The 25,245-nt window shown below is 40.9% G+C and overlaps 1 long non-coding RNA gene across 1 annotated transcript in view; it reads left to right on the top strand.

Annotated features, from left to right (window-relative positions):
* Positions 1-761: 761 nt before the first annotated feature.
* LOC146811413 (uncharacterized) overlaps positions 762-25,245 on the top strand; it is an 80,516-nt gene continuing 56,032 nt past the window's right edge. Inside the window, exons 1-2 of the long non-coding RNA XR_014965821.1 lie at positions 762-843; positions 1,922-2,003. This is a non-coding gene — a long non-coding RNA (uncharacterized LOC146811413). The remainder of the gene's footprint in view (positions 844-1,921; positions 2,004-25,245) is intronic.

Here is a 25,245-nt window from a genome sequence, read left to right as displayed (position 1 = left end):
TAATTTCATAAAAAAAAGCATGTTTAGTACATTTTTAAGTGAATTGTTCAACAGGAAAAGACTCTGCTTTTCTGGTGACGCCAAAGAACAACCCTATAGGTTCAAAATAAATGGAAGGAGAAAATTGTCTGCAAGCAAACTCGCTTTTGAATGATAATGGAATTTTAAAATGTGGTGAAATAGATTAAAGTTTACAAAAATATAATTAATATTGAAGAATTGGTGATTAAGAGAAATTAACTAGAAGTGATAATACAATTAAGCTGTGTCTAAAAGGAAGTACAAAATGTGCGATGCTGCCCTTTCTTCTGGCTCATTCAGTTAAGAAACATGGCGTGCATCTATTAGGGCGCTAGTGCATTGCCCCACTGATTAATTAGAGGCACTCAAGGAAGCCTCACACAAACCGTCACTCACTCACATTTTCAATCCCAGCAGGCTGGCCGGGACACTCCCGAGGCAGTGCTGAGAAGGGGGCGGGGCAGCAGGAGTTCATTGTGTGCAAGTGCTGATGACCGAGTACAGAGCATGAGTGCGCATGTTCTGTTTATGGCTGAAAGAAAATGTTGTGATCCAGCCAGAACATGTACACTAGGCTGCTCATTAGAAGAGGAGGGTTGTTCCATGCCTAATGCCGCAGCCCCGTCTCCTACTGAGCGGCAAGTATCACTGCTCAAGCCAATCCTGGCGCTGCAGGAGCAGCATCTGGATTGGCTGAGACATACGCGTACTTGCCAGCCAGCCAGCCAGGCGGGAGCGAGGTGACGTCGGAGCCTCCTCGAGTCAGACTCGTTTTCACAGGTCGGTTTGTGGTGCTCATTACGGTACCCCGGACGCGGCCAGGTACTTTTTTTTTTATTTGTTTTACCCCCCCCCCCCCCCCCCCCCCCCCTGTATTGCGAGCAGATTGTGCAAGAGTGTTTTGTGGCCAAAACTTTATGCGCTTTGGTTCGGCTCCGTTAGCCTCGGGGACTTTACAATTACAAAAGGGAACGCTGAAAACAACACCGAAGATTGTTCTCCAAGTAAACGCAGCCACAGAGGGAGCAGGCCCGTCACCGGGCAGCTGAAAGGCAGTGGAAACAGCCTGAGTGAAAACATACCTGTTGCATTATGAATAGAGGAGTGCGCTGTTAATAAAAGACACCTTCCTCTGCTGTTGTAAAACCTGCACCGACAACCTTTCTGTATTCGTGTCAAAAACCTGCTTTTCAGCAATGAAAAAGCTGTTAAGGCTTTGTATAAGTCAGCCGTCCACGAAGCCAATTTATCGGCTTTAGGATAGCGATTCCAACCCTCGTTCAAAACAGCCCTGGTGCAGCTGTGGGGCCCCGTCTCTCTCCCAGGCCCCCCGCGAGGCTACTGTCACTCCACGCGGCACAGTGAGGCACCTTTCCAGCCGGTTGAGTTATCCTGTGCTCGCCCTCAAATGTCGGAACCACTCGTTCCGACATTTGAGGGTGACCACTACTGACTCGTTGTAGCGTGAGCAGTATAGCCTCTGGCTGCCGTCAACCAAAGGGCCCGATTCACCCTCCGGCCTCTGTTGCATTCACACAAGGCCACCGAGGGGCCTCTGCTGCTGTTTGAGACAGACCGGGCCGTACTCGTCAGGGCCGACCAGACTGTCACGTCTCGGAACCCTTCAAGCACACTGAAATCTTAATATTTATTATATTGTGCATTTTTAACTCGAGGTAAACCCACACTTTAATATTTATGTAATGGTTTCCGTAAAGCGCTGCAACCCTTACGTATCGAAGCGTGACTCTGTATGACCAATGCAGTGCGCGTGACTCCTGCGCGAGGCACAGGTGATTTGAACAGGATCGTAGTTAATTAATATCAGCTGTAATGTCGTCTAGTGTGGGCATGAGCAGTCTTTATATTTTTTATTTACTTTCTGTTGAATTCCATGCAGGGTGAGAGGGACCGTGGGGTAAACCGTCTAAGATGGCCGCAGCTGCAAGCCAGGCCCTGGGCCCCGCTCTTTTGGATGTCAGGTATGTTAGTGCATCACTGCTGTAATATGCCAACAGCACTAAGTATTCAGGGACTCAAACCTAAAATGCCACGAGTGACAATAATGGTCTCGGCATGCTCACTGTAGCTGGCTGAAAGCAGGGCTGGCGGTAAAGTTCTCAGATGGTACATGCTGTGCACCAAATGCTCAGCCTCGGACAGAGACAAGCAGCTGGGCATCCAGAGAAGGTTCTTAACCCCGGTGCCTGTATTTGGAAACCTCTCTTGCACGAGCTGCGATGTCCAGCTGCATATACAGAGCATGCACTCTGCGGGGATTGAAAAACGATACGCGTATTCTTAAAATGTAACGAGGCGCTACATATGGAACTTTACGCATACCTAGTCTGGAATTTTAAAATGCTATCCACGTGCATTTGTTTGCTTAGGTGTTCTGCGCGCGCACACAAACTCACTTGAAATGTATGGTGATGCTAAACCTGTACCTGAAAAGGTATACGGTCTAGGCGATAGTTTTAAAATATAGTGTTCATTATGCATAGCCTGTTTTCCTGTTTTGTGCACTCCACACACACTTAAAATGTAACGCGCTTCTTGAGGTGCACACGCGCATGGATTCTTTAAGAATGTTAAAATGCTATCTGCAGTCGAGGCATGACTATGGTACAGTTCATATTCTTGTGTGTTTTTTTTATTTTCATGAGCTATTTTTGAGTGCGTTTATTGCTTAAATACTTTAGTTAATCAGATGCTAAACTCTGTTAATAAAAAAGACTGAGAAATAACCTATATGCATACGTGTTCAGAGCTATCGCTGGTAACAAATTTAAAGCAAAGAGCCCAAAAGGCAAGGCAATCAGAAAGCCCCAGGTGTGGGTTGGCTTTCGAGTGTGCAGACTCTGGCGTGACATTTAAGGGGTACGTGTTTCGCTTGTTTTTTTTTTTTTGTTTTTTACTGGTATGTTTTTACATTTAGGATTTTGCTAAAATAGTCATTTTACTGTTATGATTTGAATTAATAAAAGAGAGGCTTTCTTTTGAGACAATGCGCTTTTATTTCGGATAGAAACAACGTGATTGTTTTTTTTTCACAGTAGGTAGTGTTCATGTGCACACACCTACCTCCAAAGTTGAGAATCCACATGTGTAATTCAAAATGCCTCCGTCCTTAGACAATTATTCCGCTGCATAATGCTAATGACCTGCACCAGTTGGCAAGTCTTTATTTTATTAGCTGGTTGGGCTGCTCCAAGCTCTACTGACTTAATAAGTTTACATCTGTATGAGTAACAGTCTTCCGGAAAACTTAGGAATCGATATAACATCCAGTAGTTGGTTTCTAAATGACCCCAAATATTTCTTAACTCTTTTTAGCAATAACATACCCATGCAACGCTCACATTCTGTTTTGAAACATCAATGCATTGATTAGGTCTACAGTCCTCCACAAGATTTACTCCACAAACATCCTTAGCACTGCCGCTGGTCGATACTGCCTCATTGCAATAGACAGCTTTGTTTTATTCAGTGAAAAAAAATCAAAGCTCAACAATTGCACAAATTGGCAGCATACTTCTTTACACAGCCATCTCCCAAGCAAGAACGTAAAAGGAGCATTAGAGGCAAATGAGTGAAAGAAACCATTTTAGTAAGATGAGAACAGATTCACAATAGCTTTATTAACCTAATTTCACACTTGTAAGGAGCACTACAAATAAATGTTCTTGCCAATGATGAATACTTTATATCCTTGTTCCATATCCGTCTTAATAAAGCAAAAACTTTTTTTTTTTTTATCCATCCAAATTAGCAGCAGAATTATTCCAACTAAGTAAGACAACAGGCTCCGGGGTGAGGAAGGATGTTCAGACTAAAAGTCTTAGGGAGAAGTTTCTGAAATTAGAGAAATTAAAAAAGTTGGAATTATCAAAATGGTGGGATGGGGTGACCTTAAAAAATTATCTTGATTAAAAAAGGATACCAAGAGGCTGTTGAGAGTATTGGACATTAGGAATGGAAGTATAACCTCTGGATTTAATGATTGGATCATACAATATAATATAAAATTGGAAAGAAACAATGGATGGATAAAAAGGATGATAAAGTGATTGGATCATAAAAAATTGGTAACAACGATTGATGGATTAAAAGAAAAATTTGGATGGATTAAAAAAAGAAAAAAGAGATTTTTTTTTTTTTTTGCTTTATTAAGACGCTGATATGGAACAAAGATATAAAGGATTCATCATTGGCGAGAACATTTATTAATGGATAAAGGACTAACCGAGGTATCAAAGCAATAAGACATTGGTACCTGAACAATTGGACATTCTCCATGTTAAAAAATATGAGATTTGAGAATAAATGTTTTTTGAATCAAAGATATTTGTTTGGAAATATTGTGTATATTTGTAGTGCTCCTTACGAGTGTGAAATTATTTCAATGTAGGGATGGTTTAATGGTGACCATTCGTTAAGTGAGCACTGGTAATTTAAATATTTTGAGGAAGTGACTCCCTGTGCACATGGGTGCGGGACCCTCATCGTTGTGGTACTTTATTTGATTAGCTTTATTAACCTTCCTGCTGGCTCAAATTTTCTTGAAGATGCAGCATTTGACCACTCTTTTTTCAAAATGTTCTCGCTCGTCTCAGTACAATTGTTTTACCCCCCCCCAACCACCACTTTCAAATGTCACCAGCCGCCACTCAAGCTAGATGGCACAAAATTCAACAATTACCCAAAATCAAGCTAGCCCTATCAAAGACAATTCCACCATACATACCTGACCTACTGAATACTGGTAGAAAACAAATTCCCAGCAGCTGTTGTGTGCCCAAAGCTTACAAAACACTGCCCCCGATAAACTCCTGCTAGTGTCAAATTGCGAACGAAATGGGAGAATGTCTTTGACCAAAGTTGCTCTCCATTTAAGCCCATCACATTCTGAGAAAATATCTGGTCAACCTTCACTGTCAACAAAATTGCTCCTACACTTGCCCAATGCAGATTCTGGAATGCCTACAACATACACCTTACCCCTCCACAAATTAGGACCAGTAGATAAGGACTTCTGAAGCTGCCAATTTGGATTGTGTGACCTTGGACACATGCTACCAGAATGCAATTATATCAAACGATTTTTGCGGGGAGATGAGGCAATACAAACACACTTCTAAACTGACATTGGATCCCATACCTTCCATCACTAGTGGAACCTTCTCATCTTTTCTGTCTTCATGATTCTGCCATAGTGAAATGGCTCTACGGGACATGGTGATGACCATGCGCGCTAAAACATTCTCACAGAATGGATCAATGTTAAACATAGTTCAATACACACATGGTAGGCATGGATCCAGTTCAATATAGGGGAAGAAAATTCATATAACACATATTTAAACCAGAATAAAGCAAAAACACAGTGTATTCAACAACGTGGACAATGTCATTGCATCAACAAAACCATTTTAGGAGTACAGTTAGTATTATGTTGTTCATACTCACCCAAACAACAAAACAACAGTATCATGCAGCACTATCCGACTATAACTTAAAGTAAGGTGGCTAATTCCCAATCAGACAAAGCTAGATCTAGTCCCTTCCCTGTTTTCATCTTCTCACTACTTCCTCTTCCATCTCTTTTCTTCTCTTCCTTTTTCTATCTTAACTGCAATATATGTGCTTTACAGACAAGAACTCCATTGCTACGTCCAATATAATGTAAGCAAAGGAATAATGCTTGCTGGGTACAAGCAACAAATCTGCTCACTTCATATTAAAATGTCTACCCCAAACCATCCTTCAACAGTAAATTTGACTGCTCTCCTTTTGCTATCTGAGAGTGAAGGCCTAAAAAAGCCTTGGTGTTAAGTGAGCTCACAGTAGCGGTGCCAGGATCAGGTGCTGCTGATGCCACAGGAGTTACAGGTGGTGCTATACTTGTATGTGCAGTTGAAGAGGGCATGGGGGAACTAACCATGGTTATGCGTCCTGGAGAGGAGTGCTTCTGGATAGCTAGAGAATCCAGGGAGAGTTGCCTCTCTGTTTGTTCTATTTGATGGGTCAAGACCGACTCTGTCCTCGTTAAGAAGGAATCTAATGTCCCTGCTATTCCACCCCCGGATGAAGACAGGTTTCTTTGCGCTTGACCATTCTTCTTAAAATGTACTAATGTGTGAATAACCGAATCAAAAGCCAGTACCTCAGATGAAGAATCTTAGGAAGTCACAATCCTGCAGTTAGGGAGTGGGCTCAGCCCAGCCTCCCCTGGGCTCTGACGGGCCCACCCTTGGCTCGGGCATGCCCACACACGTCCCGTGCCAGCCCTGAGCCACTATTAAAGCGCCTCCTGGCGTGGAAATGGACGTCAGCGGCTCCGGTCATAATGACAGGTGGGGGATGGAGTCCCCTTGTAGTGCAGGCTAGTGTTGGTGGCAGATAGGCAGTGAAGAGCTCACAGTAGCATCTGGGTCCTGAGAATCAAAGGAAAAGAGGCTATTGCCGAATCACCTCTAGGTTCCTGTTGGACCTGGCCCTTTTTTGTAGGGTTGTCCCCAAACTTTTGCCTTCCTCCGACTATTTTTCTGATCTTCTTTTTGTTGGCTTTAGGACTCTGGGCACTTTACCACTGTCAACCAGTGATACAGCGTATTGTGCTCTCAACTATAAACAAGGTATGATTGGTTTACACCTGTTTGGCATATTTGATTTACGTGTAAGCCGCTTGTAAAGTGGTATACCCTATACACAGGGCCTGTAAATTAATTTCTACTAGTGGGCCTTGCAGCACTGGTTGTGTCACCCACAGAAGTTGCCTTTCAAACCTATCTCAGGCCTGCCACCGAAGGGCATGTGTGCGCAGTTTACTGCCACTTTGACTTGACATTTAATACTACTTGCAAAGCCTCAACCCCCCCCTCTTATTGCACATAGGTCACCCCTAAGATAGCCCCTAGGTAGCCATATGGGCTGGGTGCTGTGTAACTAAAAGGTAGGACATTTGCTTTTATGAGTGTCAAGTCCTGGTAGTGACAAACAGCCTATTGTGTTTCTCATTGCTGTGAGGCCTACTCCTCTCATAGGCTAACATTGTCAGTTCCCTTATATATACTTAAGTGGTAATTCCTGATCTGAAAGGAGTGGCATTGCCATGTTTGGTATGATTAGAATGGTAGTGATAAATCCTGCTTACTGGTGTAGTTGAGTTTTACATTACTATTTTATAAATGGCACTTTTACAAAGTGGAAACTGACCAGGGAGGCGATTGTCAGGCCCCCAGCTGCTGCACTGCTGAGTTGAGGATACTTCCTCTGCGCTCCATTTTAGCCAAAGTATTCAATAGTAATCAAAAAGGTCGTTTATCTGAGAATTCAAAATATACAGTCTTTAATGTACACTCTAGAGACAGTGATGTTAAGTAAAGAATGTTTAATTTTGCATTTTCAAATGTCTTATGCTGCAATATGCTTAAGCGTAGACATGTGCTTTAAACGTTCCTTCGAGCTGGCGCCTGAAAAATCACCCAATGCATTTCGAACTGTGAAAGTTCTTCGTCAGGGGTACTAAAACAAATCGAAAAGAACTGCATCAATGACCATATTCTACAAACAGAGTCTAGAAGTAACACAGAACTGCAGTGAAGAAATAAACAGCCAGTTATTTTACCCCGTTATTTAACCCCCCCACCCCTCTTTCTCCCCTCGTGATTGTAATCTGAACAAACAGAAACCATAACGTATAATCATCCTTCCTTTCCACAAACTTCCATGAGGAGCCCACCGTGTTTATTTACCTCCTAATCCGCAACAAACCGTTTCAAGTGCGCTTGGCGTTCTCCGAGTTAAGGGAGTCATCGACTTCCCGCCTCTGCTAAGCTTTTTTTTTCAAGCGTTCTCGCGCACACGTTTTACCTGTAACTCCCTGATTGCAACCAATCACGTGACCCCCTATGCCCCCTGTACGCTATTGCAAACAAATATAATGCCTTACTTTCCCATAATGCATCAACCCGGTGACCGAGAACCCATGAGCCCAATCAAATGCAAATAAATCAACACAACTGTAATTATTTGTTTGAAAACATAACTGCTTGGAGTAAATTAGTAAAACAAAAAACTGAACGTGAAGACATGCATTCAATCAAACACCATAAATAAATCACCATAAATAAATCAATGAAAGTCCATAGCGAGTGAGCAAGCCTGCTTCCTTCTGATTTTTTTTTAGACAATGCGGTCCAATCCAAATGATGTTGTTGGCCATGTGCTCACGATGGTAAAATATTGTACAGTCTCTGAAGTGATGCTTTGAATATCTCTATATGATCTTCATGATGTTATCATTCTGTTGGGGTGCAACTCGCGTTTGCGGGACGACAAGTAATACAAATCCAAAATCAGAGTGGCGACTGCACACCTTCCCTTCATGTATGTTTAAGTTTTCCTTGCTGGCACCAGGGCCATGGAATCCTTGCTACACACCGGATTCCAAGTGGGAATCCATTCAGATTTATGAGGAAACATAGCTTACAGACCTTAGAGCCGAGCTGACCTTAACAAACCATAGCAAGCTCATAGCAAATCCTAAAACACAAAATGATAAACCTCAGAAGTCAAACAGTTCTTGCCTAAGAAATGGAATCTGAGTGACCGTATTGGTATTGGCAAGCATAAACTGCCCTACCCTGTGTCCCAAACACAGGCAGGTCGAGGCAGGCCCAGGTGCTGCTATTTCTCTTCAGAACCCACCTTCTTCCTCTCAACGATGGCTGACTGTGTTCTACTTGACTGTTCTTTGGCTAGGGCTGATATTACACATACTCTGTAATTTGCAGTACAGCATTAAGCCCTGCACTGTCATTCACACTGTATATATGACCTTGGCTGAAGAAATATGATCGGGAGTGGCCGCAGAAGCTGCTAATTGGTCCAAAACAGAGCAGTCTTAGTCATGCAGGCCCGATTTACTGGCAAGCGAGATAACACTGAGTGCCCAGCAAACACAGCGGATGGTAAATAAAATAAAAAGAGGTTATTAACCCTCTGGAATGCTCTTTCTGATGGATACTCTAACTGCAGATCCATCACCTATAGAAACTATCCCAAGAGCCAGTCTGGGTCTGGAGAGTGTTTCAGTAGTTCTCCTGCACAGCAATAGGTAGCATTGCACGACTCTGTACTGGCTCCATATCACCTCAGAAGTGATAAAGCCAAGCTGCATATAAGTGCCACCCGTGCACTCTGACATCGGTGTCTTTTCCTTTTCCGCACTGTCAGACTGGGAGTGTAAAACAACTGTGTGCTGATCACTAACGGGGGTGATTTTAAATGTTAACAAGATCAAACCACAGAATGGAGAGGGGCACTGAAGAATCTGCAGTTAAAATATCCACCAGAAAGAGTGTTACTGGAAGTTAGTAGGTTGTACTTCTGTTGGAGACCTCTAACTCTAGATTCGTCACCTTTACAGGCTGCCGAGTCCAGTGTACCAGTTTGCCCAGAAAGATGATGGTACCAGGCAGTTGCACTTAAAGTGCCCGCAGTTCACTCAGGCAACTAGCTGATGCAATGAGAGAGACATTTTTCTGGATCAAGACACTCAGCAAGCAACTACATAGACTCGAATGGGAAGGGGGGGGCTGTTTCAGGAATGGCGTCATGACCGGGACGAGACTGCGCCTTGGCCCCTCGAATGGGACCCGTGTAATGTTTGCAGATTCTTTTTGCTTGGTGACCTACAGCTTAACACTCTGGCTCCAATCGTCTTTGGGTGCATTAGGGTGCCTACCTTTTGACACAACTCTGAGTCCTGATTGGAGCTCAGACATCAAAGACACACCTCTTGGGGATCTGTAACCGACGTGTTTGTGGCAGTCTCAGCATGATTTGAATCCAGTTGTTTTCAATGGGGATATCATTCTTTAACACATTGCAGTTAAGAATTTCTAAACATCTGGAAGATCACCAAATTGAGGAGTGGAGCTCTGGATCTGCGTTGGAAGGTGCAGAAAAAAGAGGCTGATATGAGCATGGAGGGGTGGCTTTTATAGGTGGCTTTGCTCCATCAATTTCATGGTGGTACAAATCCAGGCCCAATGCCACCTATCTGTGCATGGGAGCACGGGTGTCAAATTCTTTAGATTAAGTTTGGTGTCTGGGGGATAGTCAAAAGGCGAAAACTCTGTGGTTAGAAGTCTCAATAAGAATGCTGTGTATTTATACGTTCATTTATAAGTGTGTGAGCCGTGAGCGCATGAGTGTCAGTTGGCTTGTATGTCTAAATTTGTATGTACATGCAGGTATAACCAGGGCTTTAGCGTGGCAGGTCCTATAAGTGCTAAGGCCCAGCAGTAATTTAAAACTGACCTTGAAACAGTTCCATACAGGCTGTTCTAGTTGATGTCCTTAATTTTGCATGCAAAAATACTGATTGCTTTCTCATCAACCATTGAAAATCCTTACTCTAATCCACGACTGCGATGCAGTCCAGTTTGCATTTGCCATGTTTTAATTTATCTTACTTTCTCTAAGAGTATTTTCTTTTATATACATAGTATTCTTTCATGTATTGCATGTCTCTTGCACAGGGTAAACTATGAACGGAATCACTTCTAGATTAGTTCAATTTGTGAGTGGGTGTTCATGACGGGGCACAATTGCGCTTGAAGTCAGTGAAAGTTTCTCAGTGTCTCTCAGTAAGTCAAGAAGGTGTTCAGACTACATGCTCATCCAATGTTTGATGTCTCTGCAGAAAGCACAGAATGATAGTCACATATGTACCAATTGTTAATTACCATTTAAATGAAAGTGCTTAAAGACGGTATAAGCAGTAGATGTTAAATATTGACATTGCCAAAGCAAGACATTGCTTTATTTGTATGTGAGGGGAGAGTGGGTTACTACTGAGGTGTGTGTGTGTAGTGAAGTTGAAGTAACACAAAGAAGGTCATGTAGAAGGACAGAATGAAAATACAGTTATGAATCGGAAGGATGTAATGCATGAAAAAAGCAACTGTTGTACTTCAGAAAGATGTTGGGAGAAAAAGTGTGTATTAAACAGAGTGAGAGACTGCAAAGAAAGAGTTGTGAGTAGGGTAGTGATTGAGATACTGCACAGATCACTCCCCCCCCCCCCACAGACTTTAATAATGGTTAATTCACAGTCTCATATTTTTAAAACTTAAACTGTTTCAATTGTAATTACTCGCAACATTATCATTGTTTTTACTCACTTATCTGCTATTGCAAACAAGCAATGACAAAGCCAATAAGTCTGGCTTACTTTAGGCGCATGTTCATTGCTGTGTGATATGTCTGAATGCAATAACAGGAAATTCAGAATGGCACCAAAACACAGGTTAGGTTGCATGCTTTGTGAACCACACTAGTTCCTATGGTTTAACCCCACCTTTATTCTCATAGGCCACACCTATTCAAAGGGTTCCTAGTCATGCCTTCTGGCCACACCCTTAGAGACCTCCCACTCTTTTCATACCACTTAAGGAACTGGGTATAACTCTGTCAGAACAGTTGCATATGGATCTTTCAAGAATAGAAATTAGATTCCACATGCTTGAAAACGTTTTGTGATGCAATAAAGAATAACTTTACACCATTCTCAGTCATAAGTTTTAGACTGTATCGAAACAATACACATATCAACTCCACGAAAAAGAAAGCCCTGTTGTAAGTGTCCTGGCTTAGAATCATAACTGCACTTTGGCACTTTACCACGGTTCCCTGAGGAAGTATCTCGTTAGTCCTTACGCTTTATGAAAACCAGTCCGTTGCCAAATTAGCGGCATAAGACACTTGTGAAAGCATGTGGATGGTTGTGGGGCTGCAGCTAAAGTCTGCCCAATAAGGTGTCACACTATCACAATGATGAAGATGACAGTGGTATTCAGACAGAATATCGAGTTGGAAATGTTGTCTTACACAAATATTGAGTTGGAGATATCGTGACACAGTAATATCGACAGCAAGAATATCGTGGTCAAGAGTATCGAATTTACGGTAAGAAATATTGTTTTAAAAATATAGGAGTCATTAATATTGTTTGCGAAAATATAGTTTGAAATATCGATTTTCTTAATTAGTGTTATGTATTTTAGTTTATATTTTAAATCTATGTAATGTTTTTTTGTATAAGTATTGTTTGTTTTTCTTTTTTTTTTTTTGTTGAAACATATTTTTATTGTTTTCAAAGCAACAACTCAACACACGTTCCACTACCCCCACCCTTCAAAGGAGTACTGTACATTTATCGTCGCTACCAATTGTATTGTTTGTTTTTCATATATGTTAAATTTTTAGTAGTCCTCCTATTTTATTTTGATTACATTTTGCATTTTGTAGTTCCGTAGCGGGTTCTGGGCTTATACGGGCATAGGGTGGGAAGTAATTTAATTATTATACATTATTATTTTTTATTTATTAATATTTATTTGTTATTTTATAGTGTTAATTTTGGTAAGTAATTTGTCAATTGGTTGGTAATTATATATGTCGGGCGGAAGCCCCAGGTTTATAAAGCACTTCGCACCTTACTCTTTGAACATAGGCTGGTAGACTTATGGCATGTTAACTATCCAGCTCATGATGGGTTCACCTTTTATTCAATACCCCATCAAAAGATGGTTCGTATTGATTTTGTTTTCACTTCTCTTGAAGTTTTGGGGTCCACTAAGGTTCGAATCGATCCTCGGACTATATCCGATCATAATCCTATAGTTTTTAGCTTTTCGTGGGACCGCCCCGTTCACCAAATAAGATCATGGACCTTTGATAGGAAATTACTACTGGATAAATTATATCCTGAACGGAAGTCAGTCTGGATCCCTGAGTTCTTCGAAATTAATAGTTCCACTGCACCGGTTGGCTTAGTCTGGAACACTTTTAAAGCTGCCTTGCGCGGTGAAACCAAGAGAATTGCGTCCTATAGATGGCAAACAGAACAGCTGAATCTCAAAAACAGAGTTGCAGTACTTCAACAAGCGGAGTTAGATCTGAGTACTAGTATTCGTAATGGCGAAGATGTAACAATTCGCCAGAAAGCGGTTGCCCTCGCTAAGGCTAACCTCCTGGATCCTCTTTATGAGGATATAGCTGCTAAGTATTTTCAATTCCGTTCTTCAATGTATGAGCTGGGTGAAGCTTCTGGAAAGGTTTTAGCAAAACGTTTACAACAAAGGGTAATAGCAAGTCAAATATTAAAGGTCAAGGATCGGTGTGGTACATTACAAGATTCACCCAGTGGAGTGTTAAATACTTTTGTTGAGTTTTACTCAATGCTATATACCGAGGAGCCAAATATACTTGAGCAGCAACAAAAAGTTAGAGTATTTCTTTAAATCTCTCGATACCCAGACGCCTTCTCTTGATCAGAATTCAATTCTTGCTGAACCTATTAGCTGGGAAGAAATTGTAGCTGCTATAAAATCTCTCTCTATTGGCAAAGCAGCGGGGCCTGACCTTATTCATCTTGAATTTTATAAGACTTTTTCACATCTATTTAAGCAGCAGATGCTGGAAGTCTTTCAACTTGCCCAGATGGGGGTCATTCCTGACTCCTGGCGGCAGTCGACTATCGTACTATTTAAAAAGAAGGGTAAGGATGAACTAAATCCAGCATCATATCGGCCTATAGCATTAATAAACACCGACAGTAAAATTTACTCAAGGGTCTTGGCGTTTCGTCTTGTGCAAATAATTTCTCCCTTAGTCTCTATCCGTCAGCACGGGTTTATCCCCGGTAGAGATACGACCGATCACATCAGGCGGGTCATCGCCCTTTTAGATTGGGCCCAGGTGACAAATTCTCCCCTCGGGGTGATCCTGTTGGACGCCGAGAAGGCGTTCGACAGGGTCTCCTGGGGGTACCTATGGGCCGTCTTGCATTGGAAGGGGATAGCGCCCGAATTTATCCTGGCTTTACAAACCCTGTACATATCTCCAATAGCCAAAATTCGTATTTCAAGAACTGAATCAAGTTACTTTCCCATCACTCGTGGTACTAGGCAAGGATGCCCCTGCTCCCCCCTCCTTTTTGCCTTGTTTATTGATCCTTTTCTTTCTTTGATAGAAAAATCTCAAAATATCTCCCCAATTACAGTTCATGGTACTGAGTATAAGGCATTGGCATATGCCGACGATATAGTGGTATTAACAGACAACATCACTGTTTCTTTACCGGCATTGGAGACTCTAGCAGCTCAATTTGGCCTAATTTCAGGCTATAAGCTAAACATCACAAAAACACAAATACTGCAAACATCGGCTATGCCAACGTCGTCTGCTCTTATTAGTACACAGGCAACATATCTTGGCATTCAGATCTCGGCTGAAGTTGATCAGATTTCTGATTTGAATTATTTACCTGTTATTGATTTGCTTCACAACAAGCTAGAACGGTTGAATCATCTTCATCTCTCTTTATTTGGGCGTTGTAATGTTCTTAAAATGCTGGTTCTCCCAAAATTCTTATATTTATTTAGATCCATTTCATTATTAATTTCTAATCTTACTTTAATAAAAGCACAAAGGATCTGCCAAAGGTTTTTATGGGCATACCGTAAGCCAAGACGAGCTGCTAAATGGACCTGTCTTCCGCAGGAACGTGGGGGCTGGTCAGTTCCAAACTTAGTTTATTACTACTGGGCAGCTATGATCCAGCAATTCGCCTTTCCACTATTAGGGAAGACTGTGGAGTTATCGCCGTATCTGGCCCCATCAATATACTCAATCGCATTAGGTGATGCCACAAAAGGGATACTAACACGTATCCTTGAGCCAAGTTATTTAAAAAAAACGAGGTTCAAGGTTGCATGTGCCCTGTTTACGATCTGGCAAAAAATCCGTCGTCTCTCTTCCATTCATAAGCTCAATTATTACACACCACTGAATGCTTCCGGATTACTTCCAGTGATATTTCAAGATGGAGTAGTTTCCATCTGGGCCTCTCAAGGCCTGAGGGATATAGGAGACTTTGCTGACTCTGGCCTGTTGGCCTCTTTTTCTTCTTTGAAACACAAATTTCAATTACAGTCTAATCATTTTTTTAAATACTTACAAATCAGAAGTTTTTTCGATAAAAAATCTCTAGAAAACCAAACATTTTTTGATAAAATTTTGATATTTGAATTATTCAAAAGGAAAGCTAAAATCGGTACACTATATCAAACTCTTTTTTTCTCAACTCCCAGATGACTTACTTGATTATAATAACAAATGGGCGGTTACATTCGGAGTACCCTCTATTGATTTAAAACTTCCATTGATGTTAGCTAGGACGGTTTTTGTCTCCGGTACCCTTCGTACCCAAAGCTACATGGCCATGTTTAATCTCTACTATACTCCAGCAAAACTAGTCAGATGGGGGACTGCCACTGGGGGTAAAAGCTCATCATGTGCAAGATGTAAATTTCCATCTGCTGATTCTCTTCATATGTTTTATGATTGCCCTGAGTTGTCACTCTTCATCAATCAAATCGAAACGTTTCTTACACAGATCACTCAATCTTCAATTAAAATCTCCGCTGAAATGGTAATTACTGGTTATCAACATGCCATGATCTCCGAGAGATCAAGATACTTCCATTCTTTTTTGTTTATTGCAATGGCAATGTTTAGACTGTGTATTACCTCTCTTTGGATAAATCCTGAGCCCCCCACTTTTTTTCACTGGCAGGCCAGGATGTTGGCATGGTTTAAATTAGAAACTGCTGTACAAAAGTTTCAGGGAAGGAGAAGACATCTAATTGCCTCTAAGAACTGGGCCCCCTTTCAAGATTGGTTAGCAAAAAATGTATTCCTGCTCATGTATTGTCTCTTTGTACATACTCTTATATGATTTGGTTTTCAACTTTTTTATCGACAATGCATTTCTGTGCTGTAATATTTTTACGGTATCTGTTTGTATGAATTGTACATTGCCAATCCCTCCACCACCACCACGGGGGGTAGGTTGAATAAAATAAAAAAAATAAAAAAAAATAAAAAAATGAAATCGATTTTCTTAATTAGTGGTATGTATTTTAGTTTATATTTTAAATCTATGTAATGTTTTTTTTGTATAAGTATTGTTTGTTTTTCATATATGTAAAATTTTTAGTAGTCCTCCTATTTTATTTTGATTACATTTTGCGTTTTGTAGTTCCGTAGCGGGTTCTGGGCTTATACGGGAATAGGGTGCGAAGTAATTTAATTATTATACATTATTATTTTTTATTTATTTGTTATTTTATAGTGTTAATTTTGGTAAGTAATTTGTCAATTGGTTGGTAATTAATAATTAATTGGTAATTAATTATGGTAATTGTGTAAAAGTTTAGATTCGGGTTGTGGGTCTTATAGGAGTAAAGGGTGGAAAGTAATTTATTTTGGATTAATTAATAATTAGTTGTTAATTTAAATTAATTGATTGAAAATGTAAAGGGTGGGAAGTAATGTATGTTTAATAATTAGTTGATTATTAATCAATTAATATTTAATTGTTTATACTTTTATAGGAGTAAAGGGTGAGGAGTAAATTAATTTTACTTTATAATTAAACACTATTAGTTTTTATTGAAAATAAGTTTTAATTGTGTAATTATTTTACAGTTTGAATTTAACTGTAGGTTATAGGGATTAAAGTGGTAAAGTGTGGGGAGTTAATTAAGTTTTTATGGGCTTTAATTTGTTTTTTAAGTAATATGTCTTTAATAGGTAATTAATTATGGAAGTACATGTTTCTTTAGATGTGGGTTGTGAATTGTGTGGTGTTATAGGGTAGGAAATAAAGTACATTAATGTAATTAATGTTTTTGTTTCTAAATTTCTAATCATAAATATTTATTTGTTTGAAAATTATTTTTTATTTTATTTAATATAGTATTTGTCAGTATAATAAAAAAAATATTTGTATTTTTTTAATCATATTTATGTTTCCATTTATTTTGTTTTTTAAATATTTTTGTTGTTAATATTTTTGTTTGTTTTTAATTTTGAACTGGCTGGAGTAAGAATAATAGTTACCCCTCCGCAATCCAACAGTTTCCCTACTGTTGCACTGATTCGAGTGGGAATAGTAAATTTTATCCCGCCACTATCCAACACTTTCCCTACTGTTGCACTCACTGGAGTGGGACACACTTTCCCCACTGTTGCACTGACTGGAGTGGGAATAGTAAATTGTATCCCTCCCCTATCCAACACTTTCCCTACTGTTACACTGACTGGAGTGGGAAATTTAGGTTTAAAGATTTTTAAATAGTTTAATGTTCTAATATATAATAGAATGTTTTTTTTATGAATTAGATTTTATGCTATTGGTATATATATATATATTTTTGTTGTTGTAAACTTGTATATAATTTCAAAATTATAAAATAAATTAAAATTAATAGTTTATTAATTGTATTAAAGTAAATATATATGTATATATTCATTTTTATGTATGGGTGTTTACCTTTTTGTAATTAAGCTTATTTGCTATTTGTTAAAATATATATTAAATCTAAAGTTTTTAAAAAATGTTTTGATTTAATGTTATATATATATATTTATATTTTTCACAACTATATTTTTGACATCAATATTTCTTTTCTTCATATTCTTGCACTTACCTGTTTAAGAATAGGCAGTCGATATTTATGCATTTTATATTTTTTTACATCTATATTATTTACATCAATATTCTGTCAGTGAACCGGCATTGCCCCAAAAGCCGTACCTTTGCTATGCAGTGAAATGAAAATTTGATTGTGATGGGTCCAGCAGATTTTCTTCTTGATGTGCAAACAGTTGCAGATTTGAAGTGTTTTCTATGATTTTAGATGGCAGTGGCAGCAAAGAAATGGGTCTGGGGTTTGTAGGTAGAGTAGGAGTGGAGGTGGGTTTTTCAAAAGTGACACCATCATGGCCTTCTTCCAGGATAGTTTCTGTGGCTAGATTGAGCACAGCAGCAAGAATAGGACCTATCTGGTTAGTTGCAAATCGCATTATGTGAGGTAAACCAGATAGAAGGGTGAATGAATTGCTGGTCTGTAGAACGCTCCGGACTTTGTGTTTATGAGAGAGGCGTAAATTCAGACATAAATGTCCCCGACGTGGAGAAGATCTTGCTGAAACATGATGGGGGACCAGAAGACCTGGAAGTGAGAGTCTGAATAGGTTTTCTCAATTTTCTTTTTAAAAATGTAGCCAGAATGTCTCAGAGCTATTGTAATGGGGACGCAATTACTTTACTCACAACAGGCTTTGAGAGATTTTGCACTAGGGAGAAAAGTTCATGAGTAGAATATTTTAAATATTCAATTTTGGATAAATAAAAGGCAGCCTTGGCTGTTTTAATTAGCACTTCGTAGCTCCTAATTGCAGTTCTATATTTAGCTTTGGGTTTACCGTCACAAGATTTCCTTCAGATTTTCTTCAAATGTTTGCAATGACGTTTGGCTGCATGGAGGTTGTCTAAGTGCTAAGGGGCAGAAGTAGCCTGTCTCATGTTAAACCTGGAGCGTGTGGGCATAGAATCCAGGGCAGATGTTCACTACACAATGAAACTGGAAGAGAATATTGATGTTATCCTGAGTGGGCAGAGCGCGATCACTATGTGCCTCTCTGGGGCTCATGTGATTAATTTTATGTCAAGGGTGGCATATTTGAGAGTTGGTGGATGTCTTAGGCCTTTGGCTGCATGATGGGTGCAGATTTTAGATGGAACTACTGCGTCATCAGACCAGGACAGCGATAGTGTCTTTTCTACGTAATATGTTTGTGATTGTGGAAAATGGGATCAAGGGAATGTCCAGCAGCCTAGGACGCCTTATTCGCCGATTTAATGGAGCCTAGGCAGTCCAGGCTTCAAGTACAATTAACTTCTCTGGGATAGAGATGTCATCTAGGAGGCAGTTTAAATCCCCTAGGATCATGTAATCGGAGGCGCTCGGTACAGAAGATTCCAGGAATGAGGAAGCAGCATTAATTAAATTTGTTCTAGGGCCAGGGGTGTTAGATAAGATCCCTGTGTGGGAGGTGAAATGGCAGAATCTTTGAGTAAGTATAAGCCCCTTTGCGTGAAGAAACAGTATGATTCCAGAAGGGATGCTTAGCCCTTGTAGATTTTTGAAGAGGTGATCAGACTTCCTGTTTAAAAAGACAAGAATCCTTCTGCCAAATTCTCTAAAAGCTTGTGTTTATAACAAACAGACATGATCTTCAGCAATGATAGACACTAGGGCCGGGCTAGATAAAGAGTTCAAGGGGCCTGCCACACTCGTACACCCTCCATGCTCTTCAACTTCTCTCTTCCTCTGAGGGAAGAAAATGAGGGAGCAAGGAAGAGGAGGTGGAAAAAAAGACTGAATTAAGAAGGATTGGGAAGAAAGAAAGACCACGTGAAGGAGGGAGCTGGAAAACGCAGCAGTGAAGAGGAAGTAATAGAACTTTAGCTACAGAAAGGAGGACCGAGATCGAGCAAGTGATGGGAGCGCGGATCAGTGGAATTCGACTGACAGAAGAGAGGGTAAATTATTTTGTCAAAGCTTTTGATGCGCCAATGGCCCTGCACTTGACCTGTAACCTTTATTAGGTCTCGCCGAAGCAGTGCGCATGCACTGGATAGGAGACATTTAGCTGCTGTGCAGCTCCTTTTCAAAGCACATACTTGTGCTTGTGGCGGCATACGCCTTGCGGGAGCGCGCAGGAGCACGCCACAAGCATGTGCTTTAAAAAAGAGCACAATGTGTATGTGCGCGCACACACACACACACCATTTCCGGGCGATCGCTTTCACTTTCGCGGCTGCAAAAGCGGCCAATACTTGTTTGGAATTACAATGCAATGGCCAAGGAGGAACTCACTCGAGTGCATCAGAGGCTGGTGTTTGTTTGCTAGCGCGAATACCCCTCAGCCAAAAACACGTGGCCATCTCTCTCCAACTAGTTTGTCACTGCCCTCCTCCCCCGTGTGCCTGCAGAGGTATTTATTTTTTATATTTACACATTGTACTGGGTCACGATAGGGCAATATAACTACTGCACCAGAACCCGATCCAGAAGCCAGCCAGTTCTGTATTCCGCAGATCACCGGATTGAAGCACCCTGAAACTTGTGGGCTGCAGTAAGCTGTGGCCTCCATTTACATTCATTTGTTTCTCTGTTTCTCGGACAACTTTAATTTTTTCATTGGACCTTTGATTAACTTTTCCTGTCTGCATGCACTTGTTCGCTTGTTGGCAACTGACTCCATGTAACTAATGTTTCCGAACTTTTCCGAAGTGGGAGCACTCCTGACTACATTTCTTTCTTTCTCCGATACTTTTACTATTTATTTGAGCCTTTAATTAAGTTCTCTGCCTTCACACATTTGTTCGCGTCTTAGCATTATACTCCATTTAACTAATCTTTGCATACTTTTGTCCTTGCATTTAAAAAATCTTCGTGTGGCAGCAAGCACGTCTACATCTGTTTGTTTATACGACACTTGTATTATTTCATGGGGCATTTATTTAACTTAACAGGGCTGCACAAATTTGTTTGCGTACTTTTGCTCATTTTCGCTGTTTGAAAAGCAATGTATTACGTGTAAGCTTGTTAATTATAGACAGCGGGAGCATTATTTTCTGGCTACATTTACCCTCCCATGCGAGGTGCTTTCAATCAAACAGCAAGCATAGCAGCTGTTTTCCTTGTAGCGCAGCAGTTGAGGGGGGTCGCCCAAATACTTATCAGCCTTTCACTCAGTGACAAGAGTTAAAAGGGCTGAACAGCCTTGACTCTACAGCTGGTTTTGAAAGTGACGGCATGGTCTTAAAACAAGCATTTGCAATGCAATAGGTCTTGCATTACTGAAAGTTTGAGTTATTGGCACTGCTAATAATGTAACGCCAATAGCTCAAACGTTTAGTAATGCGAGACCTATTGTATCGCAAATGCTTGCTTTTTTATTTTGCTTTTCGCCATTTAGGATAACTGGCCAACCATTTTTTCTGATTGCCTGGGCTTGTGTGTTTGGAATGTTGTGTGTTTGCTTTCGGAGGCAAACTCGTGCCGCTGATGTTTTCAACCACACTTTTTTTAACTTCAGACACACACTTGTTACTTGACTTCGCCTTTGGGACCTTATAGGTGTTTAACCATGCAACAGTTAATGTTGTTGCACCAAGGATATTGTGCTGCATAACTAAATACTTATAAGGTCCCAAAAGCGAGACCTGTTGGCTATGCCAATGCTTGTTTTTGTTGTGCTGCAAACCTCCAGGGATTTTCTCACTTCCACTTGCTGCCTGCAGTCTGCCCCTCCAGGACAAAGGAAGAGAGGTAGTTTGTTGATTGCTGTCTGCATACTGCACCTCCTCAGCCCCGACCCTACCTTTTTTGAATGATTGACACTGCGCAATTTAGCGGCTCAAAGGCTAATGATTGTTGAAATGTTTATTTTGAGCAGTTGAACCTCGCCACGGAAGATAGGAACAATTAGTACCAGACATAGTCTGATGTGTTGGTCTGTCCTAATATTTACACAAATAACAATTTTAAAAACCAATTTTTTTGTCATTTCTTTTATAGCGCTACTCAACCCGATCCAGGGTGTCGGAGTTCTTAACATCACACATTCACATTGACAATAAAGCATATGTGAGAAAATCTATTTACATGATGTGTTACATAAAACAGGGTTACAAGGTTTAGGAGTCACATGTCCTTTCCTTAAAAGTTCACTGTGCTGTATTAGAAGGATTACAATTTATGAACTGCATGTAACTGAAGGATCTCTGTGTTAAAAGCAATAACCCACTTACCCATCCATATAAAATAAAAATCGGTCATCTGTGTATCACTTGATGTGCTTTGTAGGACACGTTAACCCACTGTGCTACTTGTATTCAAAACTGGGACTTGACTAAACACCTGTCTCTCCTGCAAGTTCATTAACCTCCAGAGTTATCTTACCATTATTATTATTTCCTCAGATTTACTGGGCACATTAAGATCTATGCAGCAGGTGCCTTAACCCCATAATATATTTTAAAATGTAGACTTTGCAAGCAATTAAGCAGAACAGATATACAGCCAATTTTCTCCTTGTTGCCAATTTCTTTCTGGAAGTCTTTTATTTAATGCATACGTTGAGGCCTAGATCTTGCACTGGGGTTGCATCACCTCTTTGGCACAACTCTGACGCAAATCTAATTTGTTTAATATTGTAATGCGTTCAAATGCACTCATGACCGAACTGCATAACATGTGAGGTCTCAAAATCTGATGTCAGTTTTTGTGATATCACTTTTTTCTGTGATGTCACCTGCTGTGATGCCACTTAGAGACTGCCTAACTTGGTTAGTGCCGCTTTTCTTTTTTTAGGACTTGTACCCTAGTGAGAGAAGTATACTGGAGAACTGGTGTTGGTGGTTGTAGGAGGATGGCTTAGTAAATGGTGCGCACTCTCAGGAGTGATGCACCTTGCACTAACCCAGCCAAACCTTATGGTGAGTTTTGGTGGTCTTTGATAGCCATAGAAAGCTCTCAAAGGTTAGCTGTGGTGGGCAGCCTCCAGGCTTATCTTGGAGTGTAAAGCAGCTTCTTTTACCACATTGAATTGACAGTGTATATTAGATAGAAAAGAACCACACCGTGTTTATAAAAATAAGTTTATTTATTAAGTAACACAATCACTAACACATTGGTAGATCTCCTACTCGGAGATATCACCAATTCACACTAGAATACTTCATAAGTAAGTAGCAAAAATATACACTAGTCTCCAGGGGGCGACCAGTGAATGCGAATACAATTCACATTCGTGGAATGCAAAGTGTAAAGGAGAACGGGACTTGGACCAGAAGACTCCGAGGAGCTGGGGACACAAGGAACTCCCCAAGGTAAGTACCTAGGAGCCCCACGGAGGCTGTGTGCAGAGTGAAAGTCAATACAGAAGTCGCCGTTGCAGTTTTAAAGAAGGACCACCATTTTCAGGAGGTGCCAGGCTCCCTTTTATCATTGCTGTGTCCTGGGTTGAGTGCCCAGTTTTAATTGTTTTACATTTTCACTTTCTCCCTGTTCTTTTACAGTTTATATTAATTTACCTGCAGGAGAGCATGTCGGGTGGGATTTGGGGTTTGCTGGACCCCGGTTTGACTTTATTTGCTCTGCTTCTTTTACTACGCATGCAAGGTTTCGCCTCGGATCTACAACCACGGCTACACCCCCTTGATAACGGGCCATTTAAAGGGCTGAGAAGCACGTCCGTGCAGCAGCCTCTAACCACTGCTCTTTTACTTTACTTGTAATCAGCACCCAGTTCCGCCTATCTTTTCTGTGTCCATGGTCAAGTGCTCAGTTTTAATTGTTTTATGTGTTCAATTTCTCCCTGTTCTTTTACAGTTTGTATTAATTTACCAGTAGATCTTACCTGCAGGAGAGCATGTCAGGTGGGATTTGAGGTTGCTGAACACTGGTTTGATTTCAATTGCCCTGCCTCTTTTACTAAGCGTGTGAGGCTTATCCTCGGAACGGCAACCGCAGCCACTGCCACTTGATGACAGGTCATTAAGGGGGCCGAGGAGCACGTCTAAGCAGCAAGTGCGCGGCTGGCGCCCCAAAGGCAAACCCGTCTGTGCCCATCCGTGACCAGACTGCACTGTGCGCCAGAACCCCTAGCCGTTTTTCACCCCAGAGGTACTCCAAGACAGAGCTCTTAGCATTAAATCAATCAGGTGAGCCCTCAACTTGTGCTAAGTTTGATTGCAATGTGACAACTGGGCTTCAGAAGTGCGCAGGCCGTAACCACACCCTCCCACAGTAAGGTGAAAAATGTAAGCAAAACCAAATTCTCAGTCACCCCCAATTCACGAATAACACAGCAGCGAGGGTTATTTCCGGTCATCTACTAACTAGATCGTTAAATAGGCACAATATTGAGTTTGCAGACTTAATGGAGACTTGCTCCCCCAATATAGCCTTCATTACAGAAATGTGGTTGGATGAATACTTCAGCCCTGACCTAACGGTGGAAAGTCCTGAAAGTTATAAATTTAACAGGCTTAACAGGGTGGGTAAGATGGGTGGAGGAATTGGAATAATATATAGGACCCTAGGCAAGTCTTCATTTATCCCAATAACCTTAGACCAGGGAGAAGCTTTACTGTTTTCTTTCAAGTTTGACAACAAGGCTGATTTTAACGGCCTTTTAATATACCGTCCCCCAGGCCTTAGAAACACTTTAGTGGAGAGTCTACAGAACATCTTGGAATCATGTCTGGAATCCTCGAACTTTACAATTCTAAGGGCCCTGAACGTCCATTTAGAAAAGGCGGCCAAAGGGACTCCGAGCTGTTAATTGACTGTAGTAGTAGTTTTAGTATGAAGCAAATTTTCAATGTACCCACTCATAATTCCACCCACACATTGGATGGCATTTTTACAGATAACTTGGGGCTTAAGCTGGAGCGTGTGCTGCCCCTGACCTTGACTGACCATAAGGCGGTAATGTTTAACTTGAAAATCGCAGTCTCAATACCCCAACCTAGTGGTATAGGTGCTCCAGTACGTTCTCGGCGGAGAGTTAAGGCAATGCAGCTTGCAACCGCCCTCAGTGTCACTAGTCCCAATTTGACAGCAGACGTAGACTCGGCCACCTCCAACTTTACGAGTTGGATTCATTCTGCGGTGAAACTACTAACACCAGCAAAATCTGTAATGAGCTTTAGAAATATGCCTCAACCCCATGGTATACCCTGGAGCTGAGGAATCTGAAACAAAAATGCAGAGCAGCTGAACGAACCTGGAGGAAAGAGTACAACCTAGAGGAGAAAAACAAATATATCATCTTATGCAAAGATTATCAAGAACTAACCTTGTCAGTATAAACTCAATACCTTTCTAATAAAATCAGGGCAGCAAAGAACTCCTCAGCCGAGCTGTTTAAAATGGTGGTAAATTATCAAATTGTAATGGCTTTATCATTTTTGCATTGACTTGGTAGTCTTCTTTAAAGAGAAAGTCAACTGCATCTTTAAAAAATTTGCAGCAACAGGTGCAAGTGTAGCACAGATCCCTCCAATGGTCTCATGTCCAGGTGGTTGGTGTCCGGCCAAAGCAGCAACAATTCTTGGTAGCCACTGTAGGAGAGTAGGATCTGCTTCACATGTTTACCCCCACATTTTGCTGGAGTTTCACTGTTTTTCGACTTTAATCTGGCTGGGACCCTGCTATTCAGGGCCCCAGCCTAGCTGCTTCCTCTCTAAATTGACTGCATGTACTTTAGGTACATAACAGATTG

Source organism: Triturus cristatus, chromosome 7 (genome assembly GCF_964204655.1).
Source record: "Triturus cristatus chromosome 7, aTriCri1.1, whole genome shotgun sequence".
Classification (NCBI taxonomy): domain Eukaryota; kingdom Metazoa; phylum Chordata; class Amphibia; order Caudata; family Salamandridae; genus Triturus; species Triturus cristatus.
The sequence above is the reverse complement of the archived record's forward strand: the minus strand, read 5'-3'. Positions and strand labels throughout refer to the sequence as shown.